At 38.9% G+C, this 18,360-nt stretch overlaps 1 protein-coding gene across 1 annotated transcript in view; it reads right to left on the bottom strand.

The window, feature by feature from the left end:
- vwc2 (von Willebrand factor C domain containing 2) overlaps nucleotides 1–8,018 on the bottom strand; it is a 53,032-nt gene extending 45,014 nt beyond the window's left edge. Inside the window, exon 1 of the mRNA XM_028007937.1 lies at nucleotides 7,772–8,018. The gene's annotated coding sequence lies outside the window, so the exon portion shown is untranslated. The remainder of the gene's footprint in view (nucleotides 1–7,771) is intronic.
- Between the last annotated feature and the right edge of the window lie 10,342 nt (nucleotides 8,019–18,360).

Raw genomic sequence — 18,360 nt, 5'->3', positions numbered from 1 at the left:
TCTGGTCCGCTGGGTTTTCTGAAGTCCAAAGTAAACACAGCCGTCTAGAAGAACATTTTGGACTCCCATCAAAGCAGCAACAGAAACGTGTTGTGGTCTAATTTAAATATGGCACTAAGAATTGTTTTATTGTCCATACATGCATTAATGTTTGTGCCCTGACCGCTGTGCTGCTGCCGCACCAAGCTGTTATCCAATGTTGTTTCTGAATACATCTTTGATTAATAAATAATGGTCCAAGCAGCTGCTGCGAGCCTAATAAACCAGCAAACAAACTACACATCCCTGGCAAACAAAACAGAGGCTAATAGTGCACATTATCCGATCATATCGTTAGAGATTAATGGCTGAGCGATTAAATTACGCAGCCTAATGTTGTGTGTGTTGCACCACTGAGCCAGAGGATGGAAATGTAGTCCATTCAAATCAGAGACCTGACAGGGCGAGCAACAGGAGGGGGAGGGGCGCTGAGGCCGTAAAAATGCAACGTAACATCAGCAGAGAGAAAATGAGTCAGAAGAAATGATGCTGTTCCTGCAGATGTGCTTTTAGTACATAATATATCATATGGTAATAAATATTTCAGGTCTATAAATGCTTACAATAGTTCATGGGGATTGTTTTGTCACACCAGTACCTTTCCCAAATTAATTAATTGAACTATTAAATTACTTACTGTAAAATGAATGCCTTGCTCTAAATAATGCAGTTCTTCTTCTTTTGTTTGAGATTATGAATGTGCATCATGTTAGACTGAAAGTAATATGTCTGTACTTCAATTTGTCGAATTAATTTCCTCAGGACTCCTTCTGTTCTAACTTTAAATGATAAATTACATTAATGGTTCCTCCACCCTTTAAATGTGCAAAAACAAAATTAAATTGATTAAATTTTTATAGCAGTGGCTTAATAGCACTCTAAAAATGGAGGAAAATCCAACCTTTAGTCAGTAGAGGAAACAAAAATCAAACATTAAGGGATAGGTGGGGGGAGTTTTATGGTTTTTTTTTTTTTTTACAGAATATCAGGTGATGTAATTACTGCCATCCTCATTTTGCCAGTAAAACAGCACACAGAGAGAGGGATGTCTGACCATTTATTATTGCACAATCTGTACAGACCAGGGGTTTCCAACTCCAGTCATGGAGAACTACTTTGACCCAACTTGTCAATGCATATTTGCTGAATCAAATGAACATCTTATTACCAGGTGTCTAAAGAATCAAAGTACATTAGATTTTTCTGCGTTGGAGCAGAAATGCATCGAAAGTGAATAACTTCACTGGATGAAAAACAAACATGTTTTAACCAAAAATGAACTAGACACAGACACACACCTGCAGTTTTTGTAAAAGTTTTATAAATTTTATATTAAAAAAAATAATAATTTGGGGAAAATAGTACTTTTAATGTGATTTCTTGTCATTTTGATCTTTAAAATACCAAAAATTCTACACAACTTTACATTAAATATTAAACGATTGTGGTTTTGAGCAGTTACTCAGTACTTTTGACAAATAATTTGTCCAAGAATTTGTTCTTACTTGAGAAATTTCTTGAGTAAAATATGTTGAAATAGTGCTACTCTTGTTCTCATCGTTCATCGCCGTGGCAACATAAACTTGGTCTCCGTCCAGCGTCTTGGCCACCGGCTAAAACAAATGGCCTTCTGTGTCACATCAGTTTATGCTCCAGGAAACAAAGTCTATTATTATTAGTCTATTATTTGTTATAGACTCTAACCAAACTTTATAACCAACACTGCTCCCAACAAACTCATAAAGGTTTTATATTCATGCTGGAACTTCAGCTGTTTTTAGTCATTTTAAATAACATTTCTGTTGGTGATGAGGTTTTTTTATCACTTATTGTAAATAGTCTGATGTTCTTAATAGATAAATATACACACACACATTTTGTACATTTTGCATTTTGATCCTACACAGCTGGACATTCCTTTGGACCAGATTATTTACTAACTGCAGAGTATTTATGTTGAAATGTTGTTTTTAATCACACTGTATGTTTTATATATATTCTCATACCGATGTGCGTGAATCTACACTTTGATTGCCTGCCTTGCTGATGTCTAATGTCTCCAATGTGGGACAATAAAAGTATTTCTATTCTATTCTTAATTAAAAGTTACTACACTGCAAAAACACAAAATCTTACTAAGTAGTTTTGGTCTAATTTCTAGTGCAAATGTCTTAGTACACTTGAAATAAGACAAAACTACGATACACGTAACGTTTTAGCAAAGTAGGATTGTGATTTAGGTCAAAAATCCCTTATATTGATGAAAAGGTTCTAGTTCTATTGGCAGATTATGACACTTATAACAAGACATTTTTCCAGTATTAGCACCTATATTTTGCTGAAAAGTTACTTGCAAGTTAGTTTTGTCTTATTTCAAGTATTTACACTAGAAACTAGACCAAAAATACTTGGTAAGATTTTGTGTTCTTGCAGTGCGGAAGCTGTGAATCAATTAAAACAAGCAAAGAAGAAAAGTATTTCACAGCTATCGATATCTGCATCATTACCAAGCCTTCCATGAATGAGAACAGTTTGTTAAATACTCAATCCTCATATTAAAACTAAAATCTCAAAGGAATTTGACCTTTCATGAAGAATGTGTCATCCTCTTTATATCACCAGCCACTCCTCCGTTTCACCTCTCTGGATAATTAGCATCATTTTTGCTCGCTACAATAAAAGCTGGAATTACATCTTTGCAGCAGGAGAAAATCATAATTATATTTCAATACACAAAAATGCATTCTGTTATTCTGCTCTCCCCCATTAACATTGCACATTTAAACGCTGTCGGTCGCTCTGTTATTATTTCAGAGAACCGACAATGTTCCCACTTACCACTGACATTTAAATGTCTGCGCTTCTAGAACCCAAATGAACCCAACATGGGCCTGAGCGTTCTTCAGCCGGAGCCACAGCGTTTCTAAATCCCTCTGTCAAAGGCCAGAGTCTCCTATCAAGGCCCAGGCTGCGGACCAGAACCCGCCTGACCACCAGCAGCGCCGCGGCAGAGTTTAATCAAGCGTGCGGGATTGAACCTGGCTTCCAGGTCAGCCTTGCAGCGACGCTGACCGGAACGCGGCGGACGTGTGACTCACGAGTCGTCGTCATTTTTATCATGGAGCAGAGAGAGTCTGGACGATGCGTCTTGACAAAACAACCTGAGATCTTGCTCTGAGTTCGGCTCTGGCTAGTAATTCATATAAAGTGAAGTGGCAAGACCTGGCCGACACAAGTGGCAGCAGTCAAGCTGAGTAAACACTGACCTGCCTCCCGCTTTCATCTCTGATGTCACTCAGGAGGTTTCTCCCAGCGAGGTTGATCGCTCTTACACTGACACAGTAACGCTATAAATAGGAACAAAATGCAGTGAAGTGTCGCTTTCATCTCCAGGAATTTTCCACACTCCAGATAAAATGTTTCCACCCATTTGTGGATTCCTAATTACACTTTAGTCTTTGTTAGTACTCCTGGATTTGGGTGAATAATCCAGGAGATGATGCAAAGATGAGGCTTAGTATTTTGACCACTGATGGGTGAAGTTAACAATGATCACATCTTCATCACTTCACCTGTTAGAAGGTGAGTAGGAAGAAAAACTGTGAAATAATCTGAGTAAATTTGATCAGAGATAAACTGTCATGGCGACTGGGCCAGAGCATCTAATGGGATGTTCCCAGTCTCCACTGTCTGTTAGGTTATGATCACACAGAGCAGACCTTGATGCTCAATTCCAGTTTTTCATGTTACTAATTAAATGTGCCACAATCAGTCTTCTGTGTGAACGGTTTATGACTCCTAAACGGCCCACATGCGCAGAAGAAGAAAGTAGACGTCACACAGCAACGCATTGTTTACAGAAGTAATCATGGATGGAGACGTCTACGGATCGATTTTAAATTTATCCAGCCCAGATTATCGCCACAAGTTCATAACCAGATGGAGGAAGATAGTGAGAAAGAAAAGCACTACCGATAGCAACGGCCTTTACTTTAGCATTGACTGCAGCTTCTGAAGTCTGATTGGATGTGGCGTCAGAGCCGAGAGAGCTGCGATTACGATGTGATGCTTCACTGACGCAGACGTCTTTCATCAGTTCCTAATTATAATTTTCAACCATTTTTAACATCCAGATTTATCGTGTCTGACTGGCTCAGAATTGTGACCAATGAAGTAAAAGTAGGAAAAGATGTGATGTTACTCTTCAGACTTTAGATGCTATAGATACGTGGTTCATGGTTAAAATTAAAACTAATCTCTGTCTTTCGGTATTCACGCAGATAAAGGATAACATCTGCTCACAAATAAGTGAAATCCAGGAACACCTGAACAAGACAATAGCAAGTAGCAATTCACCTTCATATTCCAGCTTCCCAAACTGCATTTTCTTTCAAATATTTAAGATTTACTCACAAAAAATGGAACAGGGAACAGGTCGGAATCCACTGAAAGCCTAAAATAGACATAAGACTAGAAGTGAAATCTCTAAAATAGAGACTTTCAGATGTTTAATAGTTGTGTGAATGTAGAAAACATTTAGCTCAGCTAGCATAAAAGGGCCTGTAACAGATGCTGCGACTCAAACCACACCTCCAGTTTTAACGAGCTGAGCTACACAACAGCATGCCGTGTAATGCCACCAGGACTTTTTATGCCTTCCTGTCATTTTTTAGGACCAAATTAAAGTTTAACTCTCACTGCATCATTCCTGAGTCATCAGGGAGATTCAGTGAGTTAACCTCTAACGTTTGGAGGAGCTGCCGTACAGAGTGAAGCAGTTCTGAGTGGAAATTATGATTCTTGCTGGAAAAACTCACATTTTGCTTTTGTGAAAACACGTTGTCTCAAATTTTATCCACAAAGCTTTTTTATCACCAATACACCATCTGTAGAAAAGAAAACGGGATTATATTTATTCTCCTAATCTTAATCCACACAATATTAAAAATGACAACATCACAAAATGAAATTAGTGATGTTTTGCTTTGTGCTTTCTGGTGTTTTTGTTCCTTTATAACTTTTCAGTTGATTGATCTGTGTATAAACTAACCGGCCACTTCATTAGGTACACATGTACAGTTATGTGGCTGAACAGCGGAGCAGCTGGTTGTGGGTTCAAATCCCAGCCTGGAGTCTTTCTGCATGGTCTTTCTCTATAAACTGCAAAGCAGATGTGAGCTTTGGAATGGAGAAGAAAGTTGTGACTTTCAACGTTGCATTGTTGTTATTGGCAGATGGAAAACTTCAAATCTATTCTGAGGTTTAGTGAGAAATATCCAGTAAGACGCCTTAGTCTGTGGGACTGAAACAATTAATCAGATTATTGAAATAATTGTCAAGTAATTTAGTATTCACTTAATTGTTAGCTGAAGAGTACAGACTTTTTAAAAAGTAATTTACTGAAAGAACAACATACAACAAATATATACATTTGTCATTAAAGATACAAAACCCTCAGTCTGTAAATATGTTCTGCGCAGAACTCTACAGGTGGCATTTTAAGTTTCACCTGGTTCAAATTCTGTAAAATATATTTCTTACTGATAACCTTTCGCAACCTAATTATTAGTCAGTTAACCAAAAACAGAATCACCAGATCAGCTTAACACTGGACTGATGCTAAATTGAGCAGAAAGTTGATGTTTGAACATCAGCTGCAGATTCATCCTTTGCTGAAAATGATCAAGCGTTCACTAAAGAAATGCTACGGTGTTGCATTTTAGGCAGGAAAATGTTCATTTTCTTATTTAAATATTGAATTGAGGTATTTGTAAAGAAGAGGCCAAAAAAATCTGCAGAATTCTGATTAATCGTCAGAAAAATTGATAGATTAACCGATTACTAAAGTAATTGTTAGCTGCAGCCCTAGTTGTGTGGATAAAAATACTTTGTTGATGCCAAAAGCCAAAGCAGAAAGGACAAACTGGCTCCATTACTGGAGCTCCAGTAACCACCTGTTAGTGGATGGACTAACCAAGAAAACCAAGAACAGGAAATGATGCACAAAGACTCACCAAAGTAAAAGGTTGGAGAAAATAAACTGCAGATTCTAATGAGTCTTGAGTTCAGCTGCAACATTTAGGTGGTGCGGTCAAAAGTTGACATGAGCAACACAAAAACATGTCGCCTTGTATCAACGCTTCAGGCTGGTGGAGGCAACATAAAGATGCTTGGGTTTGTTTCCTGGCACAGTTTGAGTCTCAATACCTTAGGATTATTCCTGATCATGTCCTTTATGACCTCGAATACAAAGATTTCCTTTTAGCTACTTCCATGTAAAAAAAAAACAACTGATTTACTCCAGTAGCCTCCATCCACCTCTGGGGTATGAAATGACAGTGAAGCTGACAAATCCTCAGCAACTGTGTGCTGCGGCATGTGGATAAGGAAGAAAATATCTGAGGAATGTTTCAGACTCCTTTTGGAGTTTATTTCCTCAAAAAATGAAGAATTAAAAGGAGCAACAACCTGGTATAGGTGTACATAATAAAGTGGCCAGACCATGTATTAATATACCTGAAATAAAAAGATTCTGTCCACTTAGACAAACTATTTCCACAGTGATGTGTCTGATTGGTGAATGGTCTGACTGGTAGAATCTCGCGCAGACAGGAAGTATTCATCAGAGTAATCAAATTCCCGTCAACTTTTCAAAGTAAAATCCAGCAGCTGTCCCTCCGAACAGAGTGGATGTCCTTCAGAGGGAAAAGCAGCTCCGCAGGGCTGGAATTAACTCGGAGAGACAAATATGCCCTCAGCAGGGCGCACAGTTCATTTACTGCACGTTACAGAGTCTCTGCAACTTCACTGAGCCAACATGAGATCCACACTGCAAAACACCACCAGAAAGCTGTTTACTGTGGGATTTTACATCAATTTCAAGGAATTTACTGCAGATTAGATGTGAAATGTTTAGATAGCTGGTTTGGAACCAACAGAACTGATTTCAGGTTGTATAAAGAGTGACTTAAATCTATTTTTTTAATGCGCACAAACAGTGTGAAACAATGAAACCCAATTAGAACATTAAGGGACACAGAGGAAGAATCCACTAGTATTAAGCCATCTGCCAGTGGATGCAGAAAGCTGCGGCTGTCTAACTGAATTTTATCCTCTGACTGGAAATGTTGCAAGTGACCCAAATCGGACGAAAGTTTGCCTAAACACCCCACAAAAAAAAACCCCAAAAAACCCACAGCCCCTCCAGAGCTGTCACATAATCTCAGGATTACAGCAGAGCAGCAAGGTGAACATTTGCTCATGCACAGCGCCTGGCAGCAAAAGTCCGGGGCTGAAAACGAATGAAGGAGATGGAGAGAGAGCGAGATGAAGGTCTGACAGTGATGGACAGGCAGAAAATGTTGTTATTACAGCAGCATGGAAATAAAAGCCAGAAACCACAGACTATGTAGACCTTATGATGCAACCACCTGCTTGGCTGGACAGTCTGAATTTATTGCATTGTGCTCTCTTTGCAGAATGGATGCTGCATCCTGAAGTGATGAAATCTCCTAATTTAGCGAATAACACAGTTCAGTCACTCCGCTGCTGCCTCCACAGGTGCAACATCCTCTTGTGCATGAAGCTCATTTAGCCTTTTTTAAGATAAATGTGGATAAAACAGCAACATTAGAGTAAAAACTGCGATGAAAAAAAGAACATTAAGCAGTGCTAAAAGTTGATTTAAAGCCAGCGGGATCCATCCGAACGCATCCAGATGAATCAAATGTACCTGTGATCCTGGGAGCCGGATCCGTCCGTGCGCCGGGCTGAAGCTCAGCTCTCGGACAGCAACAAATGATCTGGAGTGGAGAAATGGAAACTGACGCTCGTTAAACGCGCAGTTTCCCCGGGAGGAAGCGCGCAGGTCAGCGGCTCAACTTTAATCACCGCAGCGAGGGGAAGCAGAGCGATGCGCCGCGCTGCCAAACAGCCACTGATGTCCCCGCGAAGCTCGCACTGCCACTTTATTTCTCACGGTGGCGCGGCGCAGAAATAATTTATTGAATAGAGGAGCGCGGAGGGCGGCCGCTAGGTGGCGCAGGGAAAAGTGAGAGAGGGCGAGTGCAGGCGGTCAATTAGTGCGGTTCGCGCTCCGCTGTGATTAACTGCTTTGCATAATTATCCGCAATTAGAGAGCAGCGTCACGTGACGCAGCTTGGTCAAAGGGTAATTTGGTGCAAACTGACAAAAGGCCGCAGAAAGGAAACTGTGGAAATGCAGATAATTGTGATAATTGTGGGCTCTTGCAGAGACGTGGATCAGCTGGTGAGCCGGAGGAGCTCGGAAATGAACCCAAAGGCAGAAACGGAAGTCAGTGTGACAGAAGGGAAGAAAACGGAAGGAGATGTGAAAAGAGCACCGAGTCACCGAGAATCAATGTTCAATTAATTCCTTCTAATTTAAAGTGGAAATATTCAGAAAATGAATCTCAAAATCTTAATTTTGAATGCATGTGGGGGGCGAGAGGATGATCTCTTAAATAAGACAAGATATTTCTATTTAATGTAGTCAGAGCCACACTTATTGTCATCCCAGCTGTAAATATTTGTATCCCCCCGTTTTTTATCAATATTTTCCTATAATTAAAGTTCCATATAGGCCATATTCATCAAAGTAATAGAATTACATTCCTAGAGTCTATTACTGAATATGAGTTTCACTTTTTGAATTGAATTACTGAAATGAATCGACTTTTCAATTACACTCTCAATTACTGATGCAGCCGGATGTATGAACGCATATATTTACACATCTTCTCATACCAACAATCACTTCACTTAATTTGAAATTCATGTAAGACACCAGGTCGTCCTTTTCTTATTACAACGGTAAATATTGCAAACCGTCCGATGCGTCAATATATGACGAGTTGGGAGTGAGAATATTGTCATTGTTTCAGTTGAATTTGACCCAAATTAAGTTATGTAGATTTTTATGTTATAAACACTAAGGTAAAGCCAAGAGGTCTCACAAAGAGAGAAAATCCACTTATAAAAACTCTACTAGTGATATTATGTTTAATGTTTTTGCTGACCACTAAGCAAGCACTGCTTCCCTGGTTCAATCCCTGCAGATGAGGTTTTTTTTCATTCTTGGTTGGAGAGTTTATTGCAGAAAAATGAAGTCTTAGTTTCATCTGTCTAAAGCACATAGAACATGAAAATCCTTTTATTTCAAATGATTGGTGATCAAAACTGGATGAAAAGTCACTGAAATGTTCTCAGTTTCCATGGCATCTCCTCCTGACACCTCACTCTTCTTTTCTCCTCCAAAAATAATTTAGTAACTATTCCAATGTGATCAGCATCGATTCCTTCCAGCAGTTTTCAGTTTGTGTGTATCCTTGGGGAGTCGGCTGCAGTGAATGAGGAGAAAACAGAAACTGTCTGAGTTAGTTTCAGAACCGTCTCTGCCCGTTTCATGCTCTGTTTTTGAAACATTCCTTAACTCCTCTTGTGTCTCCTCAAATAAAAATGGATTTGTGAGTTTTCACTTGCTGGGGAAAGTTATCTGGACTGTTCTCATCCATTTCCTGGGATGATTATAGTCAGAGTGCCATTAGTACAGGCAGCCAGACTCTACATTATCTATAATCTATAATCATGTCCCAATATGGCCAGCAGCTGGGTTTACTTTAGAAGTCATTGTAATTGTGCAGCTCTCTCCTGCCGTTGCCCCGCCCTCTTTTTCAGACTCAGGTCTGAATTTGTGAGTCTGAAGCTGCGCTGTGATAGATTGGACATGCGGACGCAGCTTCTCCTCCATGCTGCTCCTGCTGCGCACAGCGCTGATACAGCCGACCGCATCCTAAGCTCAGTTCACTCCATATTTCTAGGTACACTGCACAGCTTGACATTGGGAATTATCAAAGAAGCTAGAAGCCTGTGTCTCTTTCCATTATTTCTAATTATCTCCCAGTGACAGCTTGTTAAAACTCCAGTCTGACATTTCACTGAAAGCAGCTGATCAGAACTGGATCATGTGTCCCAGCAAAATGCCAGCTGATGATCCCCAGGACCTTTAGGAAGACATCCAGTGGACTGATGAGACAAAAGGGGAACATTCTGGGAGGTACAGAGTTTTGTTACCTCTGCTGTAAAACTAACACAGCAGTTTGATCAAAAAACATCAAACATGACGCAGAGTTACGGTAAGGAGCCGCTTTTCTTCTCCAGGAGCAAAAAACTTACACTAATGAACAGAAACATCCTGATCTCCTCCACCTCCTGCAAGCGATACGATTCCCATCTGAAGAAAGATCGGAAACAAATAATCAGAGGCAGAAGGAGGGTCCAACTGCCGTCAATCATGCTTGTGTAGGCGAAACAGACATTACAGGAAAACTGTTTACCCACAGCTGTTTGAGTACAGAGGTAACATTAGACTTTTTGTTATTCATCAACTTGACCGACAGCATTAAAAAAAAAAATCGGTCATGTTCTATTTTTACCTGTCAAATTATAATCATATCAACTTTGGCTATTTAGTGCATTTTTACGCGGTTTAGTTAATATTCACCTAGTTGAACCGGGAATCCAGATCACATCATTCATAAAGCAGATAAACGCATCTAACTTTTTCTCCGGAGTGACAAAAATCTCTGTGGCTCCAGTAACTTATAATAAATTAAATTAAACCACTCCACTTAAATTAAGGTCACTTCACCTGCAGAGGTGAAACGACAAATTCCTCCTGGTTCGCATCTGCAGAGAAATCGGCGCTAGTTCACCAGTCAGTTGGATCTGCCTGATCCAAACCCATCAATTGCACTCTGTCAGTCTTTATCCTTGTCCGGGTGTTCGCTTTTACGAGGATCTTTTTGAGTGGTTTCGCTTCACAGATGTTCTGTCTGCTGCGCTTCTGAGCGGGACGGTAATGTCTTCAAGCTCCACTGTTAAAAGTGCAGGGCGAGTTAAGTTTAATTCGTCGCAGCGGCGGAGCCGGTGGAGAGAGGGCCGAGAAATAACGCCGGGAGCTGGCGTCTGTCTGCCAGCTCCCGGCCAGGAAGACGCATTTAGTCCAGAGTCCATGAGATGATATTCAGTAAGGATTTTTTTATTGATTGATTTTAGTTGCCTTTGTGATGAAGTCTTTGCGTAAAGCCTATGATGTCTGCCCATGTGCACCAGTCAGTGTTAATTATAACCTGTCAAAATGACAAAAACTACCAGTCAAATATTCCGTTGAAGCGACCTCTGTCTGAGTATTCATTACAGGCTCTGCTGATATGAAGAAGTTGTAGTGCAGCAGAGAGCAAGAGGGAGACTGTGAGCAGTGCATACATGAGGATGATTGACAGCGCTAAGACCCTCCTCCTGGCTATAACTGGAGTATTTCTGTAGGCAGATGAGCAGATTTTTTTCACAGATTATCTGTCTCATATTATACTGTCACAACATGACGATAGTTTTAACAAATATGTAAAAAATATTTTTTATAAAGCTTGCATACCTCAGCTATAAGGTCAGATGAAATTCAGTTATACAAAAGTACAATTAAGAGCAAGTTCACCTCTGAATGGATCAAATACAAAATGAACGTTTCAGAGTGGGCTAGTCAAAGTCCAGTATGATGGCCAACAGGTGCAAATGTGCAAACAGCAAAATGTGTTGCAAATCTCCTCCAGACTCCCCCTAGTGGCCTGGAAGACTCCTGTTTTTTTTATAAGCGAGTTTGCTACGTTTTCTGCTTGTTGTTTTTGGTATTTGTGGCATTTTCCTTTTACTTCCATTTCATGTGGTTGCATCATTTTTCTTATGCATTTGTTTTGTTGATTGTAGGATTTTGTTTCAAGCTTCTCTTCAGCATTTTTTATTTCCATTTTGCTGTTTTTTGTTTTAGCATCATTCATGTCTTTGCAGCTCATTTCAATGTTAGCTCTGCTTCTGCACCTGCCGGCCACCGTAGTCCAGATACTCAGATTGTGATGCAGGAGCAGAAGTTTAAAAAGGGAGTTCCAGTGAAGCTGAACTGAAAGTGGGTCCAATTTTATCCAAAGTGATGAAAAAGACAGATTCAGACATGCTTGATGACAGTAGTTGCTGTTAAGGTTGGAGCAAGTTAGGTTTATAGGGCTTTTTATTTTCATGTTTGTTAGTAGATGAAAACTGCTTTTGTTATAGTTATCTGTTGATCTGGTTCATTTAAGAAAGATTCAAAACAAAAAGCCAAAACAGAGGAAATCTGAGGGGAGAAAGTCGTTTTTCACCAGGCTGGTTTCATCCAAAGTCTAAAGGTCTTTTCTGCTTCTTCAATGAAAAATAAAATAAAAATTTTAAGCATCTTAAAACTATTTGACTCAAAAATTATTATTTTTTTCCTTCAGGACAAAAAACAACCAACCTTGTTAGGAGACTGTCATCAAATAATTGCTTCCTGTTATGAATCATTCAGAGTAAACAGGTTCAAAGATCAAAATAAAAGCAAATAACCATAAATGTTTAGAAAAAAAATACTCCCACTGTGACATGACTGGGCAAACATTGCTAAGGAATAACATCAGACAAAACAACACATTAGTTTGATGACACCAGTCAGCAGAAAGTGTGAAACGCTACCAGACATCGGTCTGCCGGAGTATTGCAGTGATTTTTCATCAGGATCTGACTGACAGCCTTACCCGCCAATTTACTGCAAACTCTTAAATAGTTCTGTGTCTAAAAGGGGGGAAAAAATATTTTCCTCATTTATTTACCTCTGAATATGGCTTTTTCTTTTTAGAGTCATATGGTGGCAACCTGCTCTAAAAACAGCCCGCCCCCTCCCTTCTGATTCCTGCCTGCATCAGGTTGAAGAAATAAATCATTAATATACCATTAAGGGTCGGCTGTGAACTCATAACTGCTCCAGGCTCACATCAGCATACATGCAGCACTGTTCTCTGCTGCTACACCTTCCCCCGAGGTTGAAATGTCATCCTTCACTGTCATTACGTTTCTCCCCCCCATTACCTATTGATTATCTCCACTTCAGCATTTTGAGAACTGCTGTGGAAACGGCTCCATATGCCTGGCTGCCCACACTCTGCAGGCCAGCTGGAGCAGAAGTGCCCACCTCTGGGGGTTTATTTAATGCAGAAAATCGGGGCAAATCCAACATTGGCTGGGAGTGAGGTAGTGGGACGGGGGGCAGCAGGGACACTGGGAAACATTAGCGTAGCCTACCTAGCCCATTAGCAAGCGCGATCCAGCTGAAAATCGCAGGTTAAGTTGTTCTTTTTGAGACCGCAGGAGAATTTTCCTGCAGCCTGCATTGAATATTTACTGTGGGGTGAGTCTGGGCTTTGTTTGTGCTGCTCCCATAAAGTACAGTTGGAAAAGTTTGTTTGGGCAACAGCTTTGCACCTTCTGCCATCCAAACTGCACAGACCACTTTGAACATCCAAACACTCCAGTGCCTTGCAGAAAAGTCCATATGCTCCCATCTTTTCATTCTAAACTCAAACTTCAGCTTGTTTTATTTTACAGTCTGGATATTTTTATATATGTGGTAGAGAGAGAATTTTCACAAATACAGCTAGTATTTATTTATTTGTATTTTTAAATCATTATTTTACCTGAAAGTCCCTTCAGATAAAATTTCTTTTTTGAGGGAGACCTGGCTAAGAGACACATCAGTGTACAGTATAGAAAATAAAATAATTAAAAAGGTGCATACAATTAAATCAAGATTTAAAAAATAAATAAATAAAAACTTAAAAGAAGAAAGCACAAAATTAAGACTTTGTGAAATTATTTAAAAGTGATTTAAAAACATCAACTCTATTCTTCAGCGGAACCGTTTTTAAAAAGAGTTTTAATTTATTCATGGTGATAAATGGTTGGAGTTGTTCTGACTTTGTGAAATTATTCCAGGACCAACATGCAGAAGGTTTTCCACAAGTTCTGAGAAAGTTATGGGAAACTGAGAAAGAGTAAATGTTTTTTTTTCATATAAAGAAAAGAATCAAAAGTCATGTTTGCTTTTAGCCACAAACCTTGAAGAAAACACAGAAGTTGTAGGAGACAAACTTTTTTGAAAATTTATAGTCAGCAGCTAAAGGTGATGGAAAACTAATGCTGCAAACATCCCTGCAGTGAAACATGGTGGCGGCAGAATCATGATGTGGGGATGTGTTCATGGGAAGCTGATGAGAAAATGGATGGAGCTACATAAAGGAAAAACTCTGAGGAAAGACTTCAGTCTGGGCTGGAGTTTCAGTTTCTACCACAAACAAACTCTAAATATATAACCAAAAATAAAGTAGGGCAGTTTAAACCAAAGAATTTCCATGGGTTAGAATGGCCTAGTCAAAACCCAGGCCTAAATCCAACTGAGAATCAGAGACAACACTTGAAAACTGGTGTTTACAGAAGCTGTCCATCCAATCTGACTGAAACTAAAAATGTTTGGACTAGATTTGAGTCTTTAGATGAGTGAAGCTGGTAGAGACGTTCCTCTAAAAATAATTCATTCATTTAGTTGAAAACTAAGGCATGCAGGAAAACTCATATTAGAGTAAATGAATTTAAAAACCATGATTTTGCTTCCTCTTCAGCATATTTGTGCTGAAGACACAAATCACATAAAATCCCATTAAAATACTGAGAAGATAGAGGTTGGAATGAGATGGGTGTGACAACTTATTCTGCATTTCAGAGTTTTGTTCTCAGTGAGGGTAAGTTCTTCCTTTTTTTAAAAATAAAAGCAGGTACCGTTGGGTTGACACTATCCTGGATGCCAGCCGTTTGCTTTTATGCAGATAAAGAAAGAAAAACAGGAAATACGACCTCAGATGTCTGTTTGCTGTACAGATTTGCATTAATACAGATTTGGTTTTCAATTTTGAGAATTGAAAACCATAACCCCACTTCCATAAGAGCAATATTTGTTCTCTCAGTATGATGTTCATTAAAAAGTAATATTTGTCTTTTCTGCAGGTGAATATAGAGACAAAACGACCTCAGTCGCTGTTTTTCTCCTTTTTCCTTTCAAACATTTCAGTGACCCTGATTTCCCGCCTGATCCTCCATGATCCTTTGCTTCCCTGACTTCAGCTCACCCATCTCCCCCTGTAGGATACAGTTTTATTCCCAACACTACTTGTCTGCCAGATTGTCTGTGTGCCTGGCGTGTCGGTTTTCTACTTCTCTGCGTTTTCTTGTTTTCGAGCCGTGCCACTTCCTCTGGCCTCAGCCTGAACCTTTTGTTTTGTCTTTCTTTTGCAAAAGTATCCTCAACACATTGTGATGCTGTGGATTATCCAGCCATCTGTGATCATGGTGTCTGTCGAACGCTGTTTGGAAAATAAATGGGATATTCTTCAAAAATGAGTGAATTAGATTCTGAGATCTCTTTCATTTTTACAAAAAAAATAACTATGAAACTTGACTTTTCAGAGTCATTATTCAAAACCATGACTCATGGAGAGGGGGATCTTTAATTTGCATTAGTCTGAATAAATCTTGGGTTCGTACTTCAAAACTGTCTGTGACGATTTTCTGCAAAGAAAGGTTAAAGATGTCGAAGTGGAGTTTTTGTTTGAAGCTTTTTTTTGCAACTTTTTCTTCTTATCTGCGTAATTGTATGTTTTTTTCATGCAAAGGTGGTACTTTGTGTAAAATTAAATTATGACTTTTAGCCATAAAACTAATTTACAGCAGCCTCCACTTTTATCAGCATTGTTATTAAAGAGAAAAGCTTAAAACAAATTCATATTTTAATGTACAAACAAAATCTCCCACTGAAAAAATCCAACGTTTAATTTCTGCACATTTATTAAGTGCCCTCATTGGGTCATATTTGTTTCAATACAAATTAACAATTCCCATTAAAAGGTCAGTTTTATGTATTTTCCAGACACATAGTGCCATTTTAAAGCACAATCAAAGTAACTACAAAGGAAACCTCAGACGGAGAGTCGCAGGGTAACAAGAAGTGGAGTGAAAGTAAGAAACAAGCATGAAAACAGAGAAATAATGAGAGGAATAAACAAAAAGAGCAAACGGTTTATAACCTGAAGCAGAGGTGAAAATGTCAGAAAGCAACCAGAAGGAATAATTGGATGTAAATGGGAACAGCTGAAGGAGAATCAGGTGATCAAAAACAGCTGCAGAAGGGAGGAAAGCTGAAGGAAGGTGAAAAATTAACACAGCGAGTCGAACTGAGACGTAAAGGAACCAGAGGACATGAGAGAAAGAGCAAAGCTAACAATAAAAAAACTAAAACTAAAAGCAGAAAAAACTAAATACAAAGGAATCAACAGATACTGTAAGACATTTAATATTATACTAATGAACTGAATATGGCAAGACCTGTTGAGCTATAAAACAACACGAACATAAATGACCCACCAAATGATCCAACAATATTACTGTTTGGAGAGAAGAGCGTTTCTCCTGGCAACCATAAGAAACTTTACTGTTTAAACTTTTCCAACTGTTTTGTTGGAAAAGAACAGTTGTTAAATTATAAACTTTAATATTTAACTGCTAACTAAGGAGCTCTTGGATGTTTTTGTAATTTCTCTGAACTTTGCGCAGTCTGACCTTTGGGTGAATTTCATTTAAATTGGTGATTTAACATGTCATTTGCAAATATTCCTCCTCTCTGTACAGCAGTAGGAGTCAAAGTACAACATTTATTCTTAAATGAATCTCTGTGTTGACAACACATCTGTACTCTGCACACAGACCAGCAATAATAACTGTTTAATTTTATAGAGGGCTCTCAATCAATTGAATTCAGAATACTTATTAGCATCACCTGGCGTTTACTTTCTCTTGAAAGCAGCAGTGATTTTAAAAACACAACATTTTTGCTTTGTCTTTGTTTTATTTAATTTAAAAGATTAAAAAGTCATCTGGCCGGACTCAGTACAGATGCTGCTCTGCACAACCTGAAAACACACATTCATCACTGACATCACCTGAGTTAATACAAAATAAAACAATCACAAAGATGCATTCAAAATATCTATTGAATAATAATGAGAAATAAATCTCCTGATATGAGTGAGGGTGCACTTTATTTTCCCAGTGACAGTAACTGTGAGTTTAAAGATTATAAGCATCCAGCCAGAGGTGAATTTATACAAGTTGTCATTTTGACTTTACTCATAAGTAAATCTTGTTTTATTTTTTTTATTTTTGCTTTTACTGCACAGCCGTGGAGTTGTGTGGAACAGAAGTCTGATCCGTCAAAGTCCATTAACCGAGGGATAAATCCTCAAGGTCTGTGTTTATGTTAAGCAGTCAGAGAAATCAGTGGCATATGGAAAATTTTCCCCGTTAACAAAATCAAAAACGAAACCAAGCTGCATTCATAAAAAGTTCCATTTATTTCCAAGTCATTTTATTTACAAATCTTACAAATACGCCATTGCTGGAGTGCATGCCCGCATCGGAAAGATGAATAAAACATTAATTTAAAACAACTGATGTGAGTTCAGTTCTTTGAGGCGTTCTCCTTGTTTTCACGCTGGAGAACACACAACAAGCCGTACCAAACCAGCACACGCGTTTCAGGCCAATCCTGCTCCACAGGATTACTGGGAAGAGAAGTCAGCTGTGAATCCACTGTGGCTTTACGATAATCCCATCAGAGCCGGCCACAGTGCAACGAGACTACAGGACTCCCGAGCCTGTTGGCGCTGATGAGAGCCAAGCGTGAAACAAAGACACGCAGGACGGGGCCAATCTTCATTAAAAACAACACAAACAATCACTGTACAAACAAACCAGTTTACAGTCTTTCAAAGCACCACACCGTCTGATCCTAGGTGATAACCTCTAATCTAGTTTTTTTAAAAAGTTACACAGATAGAAACACACTTTACAGAAATTCCTTCTCCAGGAGTAAGTGCTCCTTTAAAGCTCATAATAATGTAACATATATATATATTCCCTGGGATACTAATAAAAGCCTGAGTTATCCACTTTAATTATTCTGCATGTTCACATGACATCAGGATGTTATTATAGACCTCAGTCGACTCTTTTAATTAACGAAGACTTGTTTAATACTCCTGTCATTTCAGTCTGACTCTAATATCCTCCTGATTTATGGAAAACAAAAGGAACTCCTGGAAAATATCTATGGGCATCTGTGTTTTCAAGTCTATATGTTAATATTAAAATATCTGCCATCTTTTAATAAAGTCTTATCAGGAAGGTACTGAGGAGAAGGTTGCTCAGAAGTTTACATACACTAATGGTGACATGAATCTGATTTATACGACTGCGTATGAGAACCACTGTAGATAGAAAAATAAAAAATGGAGTCATTCCTGCAAAAAATCTGTAATTTTGAGATTAATTTCAGAAATCAGCAACATAAAAC

The sequence above is a fragment of the Xiphophorus couchianus genome, chromosome 22 (assembly GCF_001444195.1).
Source record: "Xiphophorus couchianus chromosome 22, X_couchianus-1.0, whole genome shotgun sequence".
NCBI lineage: Eukaryota > Metazoa > Chordata > Actinopteri > Cyprinodontiformes > Poeciliidae > Xiphophorus > Xiphophorus couchianus.
This window is presented reverse-complemented; position numbering and strand designations above follow the sequence as displayed.